At 44.0% G+C, this 6,185-nt stretch overlaps 1 non-coding gene across 1 annotated transcript; it reads right to left on the bottom strand.

Annotated features, from left to right (window-relative positions):
* Window positions 1–826: 826 nt before the first annotated feature.
* LOC114814382 lies at window positions 827–965 on the bottom strand. The gene has a single exon (XR_003762180.1). It is a non-coding gene; the product is annotated as a small nucleolar RNA SNORA7 (small nucleolar RNA).
* Window positions 966–6,185: the final 5,220 nt, after the last annotated feature.

Genomic DNA, 6,185 nt, shown 5'->3' with positions numbered 1-6,185 from the left:
CTAATCCCGGCTCTGTCACTTGTCAGCTGTGTGACTTTGGAGAAGTCACTTAACTTCTTTATGCCTCAGTTACCTCATCAATAAAATGGGGGTTAAGACTGTGAGCCCCAAGTGGGGCAAGCTGATGACCTTGTATCTCCCCCAGCGCTTAGAACAGAGCTTGGCACATAGAAAGCATTTAAAAAATACCAACATTATTATTATCATTAGTGGAAAGAACACAGGTTTGAGAGTCAGAGAAAGTGGGCCCTAATTGCACCTCTGCCTCTTTTCCGCTGTGGGACCCTGGACAGGACACTTAACTTTTCTGTGCTTCGATTACCTAATCAGTAAAGTGGGGATTAAGACTGTGAGCCCCACGTGGGACCACCTGATTACCTTGTATCTACCTCAGTGCTTAGACGAGTACTTGGCACAGAGTAAGCGCTTAGCAAATGCCATCATCATTATTATTATTACATATCTGTAAATCATTTATTTGTATTAATGCAAGTGTCTCCCTCTGGACCGTGGGCTCGACGTGGACAAGCAACGTGTCTACCAACTCTGCTGTATTCTCCCAAGTGCTTAGTAGAGTACTCCTGCACAGAGTAAGAATTTAATATGTCTTGTCGTATGCTATTGAGTCGTTTCCGACCCATCGCGACTCCACGGACACATCTCTCCCAGAACACCCCACCTCCGTCCGCAATCTTTCTGGTAGTGGATCCATAGAGTTTTCTTGGTAAAAATAGAGAAGGGCTTTACCATTGCCTTCTTCTGCGGAGAAAATTTGAGTCTCTATCCTCTCTCCTATACTGCTGCTGCCCAGCCCAGGTGACATCTGACTTGTAGCAGATTGCCTTCCGCTCACTAGCCGCTGCCTAAGCTAGGAATGGAATGGGGTAGGCCTCTGCTTGACTCTACCTCCCGTAGCCGAGATCGGTAGAGTACTGGAAACTCTCCAGGTGCGATCCTGAGAGGGAACTTAAGCCATTCCATTGATTAATTGATCGATTGGTACAAGACTGAAGCCCTTGTGCCAAATTCTCAAAATTAAAATCGGGCAACTTGTAGAAGATCTACGGTGTGGAAGCCCAGTTGGCAGAACCAGGAGCATTGCCTAGGAGCCCTGCCCTTAAGCTGAGGGTGATCTGCCACAAGATTTCATTTACTTCTCCTAGGTAAACAGGGCTAATCATTTATCTGTATACCTCTGAGTGATCCTGCACCGATGAGTGACCCTCCTGGGTTTTGAGCTCTTTGGAAGCAAAGCTCTGAATAAATATGAAACCAAAGGTTCCATCTCACAGTCCCTTAAAATACTCAGCTCTGCAAAGGTCTGAAAGGAACAGAAATGAACTCGGGGGATGCTGACAGGAATCCTGGGACAGTGGAAGGTCTGTGTGTCCCCAGCTCCCTTTAGCTATTTAGTAGCCTGATTCTCATTGGGATCCAATGAAGCGTCTTTACTTAATGATTCCTGTCGATGCGTAAGAATGTCCCATGTGCCATAGAGTAATGGTTTGTAATCCTACAGGACCCATCCGGTCCAACGGCAGATCAAAAAATAGCAGAAACAACAACGAAACAGTACCGCTACCGAATTTGAAGGGAAAAACACAGGTATTCGAAGGCAACGTTTAGTCTGACAAAGATTGCCGTTGAAAAAAATAATATGGTAGGCCTATCTTGGAAAGGGTGTATGTGATCTTTTAAATGCCCAGGCCTTAGATTGCTACATAAATGGAATTGACCTGGCTGTCCTAGATATGGTCCGATGATCGGGGGGGGGGTGTCCCACGATTGTTGAGGCTGTGGTCACTCTGGCAGTTAACATCAACCACATTCCTTGTTATCCTTAGTCAATATAAGATGGGAATCCATAGCTGTTAAAGTATCTGCTGCGACTGTCAGATTCAATAGCTAGCTTGGCCTTTGAGCCCCCTATGGCAAACGCACAGACCTCGCACGCACACCTGGGTGGGTTAAAGAAATGAGGGCAATCAGCTGGTAGGAGGCAGTTGCTAGCCAGCCTTTTAGCTCCCGGTCAGAAAGTGTTGCTTGATTGGAGTAGCAATTGGAGGGCGTTTTTAGGCTACTGAGAAGGGGCGTATCATACTGACAAATCAAATAGCAGTAGCAGTAGTTCTGTTAGAGAGTTGCAGCTTGGCCTAGTGGAAAGAGCATGGAGCTGGGAGTCAGAGGACCTGGATTCTAAAGCCAGTTCTGCCCATTGCTTGTTGTGACCTTGGGTAAGTCACTTCACTGGACCTCAGTTTCTCAAACTGTAAAATGGGGATTAAACATCTGTTCTACTGCCTACCTAGACCGTGAGCCCCAGGTGAGCGGGGACTGTGTCTGACCTAATTAGCTTGTTCTAACTCCAGTGCTTAGAACATGTTTGACATGTAATAAGTCCGTAAGTGTCATAAAATAAAGTAAAAAATGACAATGGCATGTATAAAATCTGCTGGGCAGCTAACATAGGGTATTGGATCCCAGCGGTCACTGTCATAATTGAGTGTAGAGATAAAAAGTATTTGACTTTCAGTAGGACACACTGAATATTTATACACAGTTTCACATTACTGTAATTGGTTTCTTCTAGGCTAAAGCTTCTATCGGGCTGACAGCAGTTGGTCAGAGCTGTGGGTCTTAGTCCAAATCTCTGCACATAGGAAGTGCTCAATAAATACCACTTATTGATTGATTCATTATCACGGTCATATATATATCATCCACTGCATGTCTTATGAAAGAACAAACAGTATATTTAAACGACTGAAAATTTAACTGATTGCTTACAGCTCTATTCCATACTGCTTCCTGTCTAGTCCTGAGGCTGGTTTTGAGGACAATGAGGTCTGCTCTTTATACCACCTAAGCAGCTTCTATAACGTCATATATATCATCCACTGCATGTCTTATGAAAGAACGAATAGTATATTTAAACGACTGGAAATTTAACTGATTACTTACAGCTCTATTCCATATTTCTTCCTGTCTAGTCCTGGAGGACGATGAGGTCTGCTCTTTATTATCACCTGAGCAGCTTATTTTAACGTTTTTAGATCTGGACTGTTTCATTCAATCGATCATTTACTGAGTGCTTACTGTGTGCAGAGTACGGTGGTACGAAGAGTTTAGGGGAGGACAGTATATTAGAGTTGGTAGACATATGCCCCGCCCACAGTGAGCTTAGAATCTAGAGGGGGAGATGGCTATTAATAGAAATGAAAAAATTATGGTTAACCCAACACTTGGGACTCTTGATGTTCTACTCTGCTCAATCTCCTATTCCTTCTCCTAGTCTGATCTAGAGTCCTCTCTGAGGGACTCGCAGGGGAAGGGGAAGTGAAGCATTTGGTGCTGAAAAAAACCTAATCATAGTACTTGTTGCGCATTTAAAATTATTATCCTTTATTTATATTTGTTAAGCACTTACTATGTACTAAGGGCTGAGGTGGATATGAACAAATCAGTCTGGACACAGTCCACGTCCCACGAAGAGCTTACGGACTTAATCCCCATTTTACGGATGAGGTGACTGAGGCACGGAGAAGTTGCCCAAGGTCACCTAGCAGACAAGTGGCAGGTCTGGGATTAGAACCCAGATCCTTCGGCCTCCCAGGCCCGTGCCCTTTCCACTAGGCAGCGCGGCTTCTCCGTGCCGTGCCCTTTAACGGGATAAATATGAGATGATAATACACGGTCTCTGGACCACAAAGAATCTGTAGCCTAAGTAGTGGAGGGAAGAGGTATCAAAAGTCATTTCGCAGTTGAAGCAACTGAGGCATGCGAAGTTCAGTGACCTGCCCAAGGTCACACAGGAAGCAGGTGGCAGAGGCAGGATTAGAACTCAGATCGTTTCACTCCCAGACCCGTGCGCTTTCCACTAGACCACTCATTCAATCCGATGCACCTGCTGTTTTCCAGGCCGGTAGCACAGAGCTCCAAAAAAATAATGGCTTTGCATGCCTGGCACAGTCCCTGTTAATATTAGCCTGGCAGATTTAGGCCAAAAATGTAATTATCTACAGGAAAATTTCTAAACTCTGCCCGGTTCACGAAGACAGAGCTCCTGTAATCGGCTCTGCCGCCCCAGCCCTGATGGTCACTGGGCAGGCTCAAGGTGGCAACCTTATTTGTATTATTCACTGAGGTCCCCGGACGAAGGTTGCTTTCTAAATGCAAATCGGTCGTATTGATTAATTTATGATCGAGCCTTTGCAAACACGATCTCATTTCCCTCCAGAAAACAAGAGGCTTGGAGAGCCTCCTCATTCTGGTTATCTAGGCTTCTTTTTAGAGGGAGCACTTTCCCAGACAGTTCATCTGTGAAAATTCCCCTTCCGGGATGTAGTCTTTTTCTACGGGCGGTCTGCCCGAATACGCCGGAGAGGACTTCGATCGTCTACGTGCCTCTTGGTAGATTGATTTTTAGAACCCAGAGTGCTCACTCTTTCTCACCAGCAGTGCTAAAGAGAGGGTCGGAGTTCAAGGGACTCTAATATGATTTGATTAAGGAACGATAAAGTTGAGAGGGAAACAGCAGATAGCCCACTTTTTAGTTTACTGTTAAGAGGTTTTTTGTCAATCGATCCCAATTACTGAGCACTTACTTTGTGCGGAGCACTGCACTAAGTGCCAAGGACAGTACAATACAGCAGAATTAGCAGACGCTCTCCCTGCCCCTAATGAGCTTACAGTCATTATGAGAGGTTCCTCAAGGCGTAACAGTTTTCACCAACTCTAGGCGGGAAAGAATGCGCAGGGCATATCCAATCACAAGGTCTTCTTGCTGCCTTCACTTGATGCTGTAAACTTCTGATGTAGACTAAGAATATGAAAAATGATTATGGTTTGCACACTTCTGCGATGCAAAGAATCTTCCTCCGTGAAATGAGAAGGGAGAATATAGAGCCCTTGCTCTGACAGTCCTGGCAGCAGGGTGACTTGTACACGCTATTGATTTTTCTTCATTGATTGTAATCTTCTTCCTGACTGTCTGTCTTTGCTGCTTTGACACATTGAACACTGAATAGTCCCTGAGTAATTCTTGAACATTTGGGGATCATTTTTATTTTCACCAGACACTAGAATCCAATAGAGTGATTTATACAAACACTAAAAGGAGAGAGAGGGAAAAAAACACACACAACAAAGCAATTTGATTTGGGGAATAAACACAGACAAAATAACGATTAAAATAATAGAAAAATAAAACAAAAGACTCACCCTCTGACCAATAATTTTCATAAGGATCAGCTAAATCATGTACAAATGAAGAGTAAAGCGTAAACAGCTTTCACAGCTGTGATTTCAGCCATGATTGATGAGGGCCAGCTACTGGAAGGAGAACAGGAAAATGAATATTTATTAATGGAATGAAATGCTGCCGGTTAAAAAGCCAAAGAGATCCATCATTTCATATACGGGGACGGTGTACAATCGAAACAAAAAATATTTGGTAGGACACCACTGGTCTTAATCAAAATAAAGTCATTTAGATCAATTATCCTTTCAGTCTTTTATTTGAGGAGAAGCAGTGTGGCCTAGCGGTAAGTGTACCGGCCTGTGAATTCAGAGGACCTGGTCTCTAATTCTGCCTACTTTACTTGCCCGCCTGTATATGACCTTGGGCAAATTACTTACCTTCACTGTGCTTGTTTCCTTATCTGTAAACAATGGTGATTAAATATCTGTTTTCCCTCCAACTCAAACTGGGAGCCACAGGTGGAATAGATATTGTCTGCCCTCCTTATCTTACATCTACCCCAGCACTTAGCTGGCAGGGAATGGGTCTGTTTATTGTTATACTGTCCTCTCCCAAGCAGTTCCTATAGTGCTCTGCACACAGTAAGCTCTCAATAAATACTGTTGAATGGAGCAAATGAATAAATGAACTTAGTACAACGCTTGGCCCATAGTAAGCACTTAACAGATACCCCCGTTATTTAAATGGCTTAATGAAGGTTGATTTTCTCAAAAAACGTATTTAATAAAAATCAGGGTATTTGTTAAGCGCTTACTATATGCCAAGCACTGTTCTAAATAGATACAGGGTAATCAGGTTGTCCCCCGTGGGGCTCACACTTTTAATTTTACAGCTGAGGCACAGAGAAGTGAAGTGACTTGCCCACGGTCTCACAGCAGACAAGTGGCAGGGCTGGGATTAGAACTCGTGTCCTCTGACTCCCAAG

The sequence above is a fragment of the Ornithorhynchus anatinus genome, chromosome 9 (assembly GCF_004115215.2).
Source record: "Ornithorhynchus anatinus isolate Pmale09 chromosome 9, mOrnAna1.pri.v4, whole genome shotgun sequence".
In the NCBI taxonomy this organism is placed as follows: Eukaryota; Metazoa; Chordata; class Mammalia; order Monotremata; family Ornithorhynchidae; genus Ornithorhynchus; species Ornithorhynchus anatinus.
This window is presented reverse-complemented; position numbering and strand designations above follow the sequence as displayed.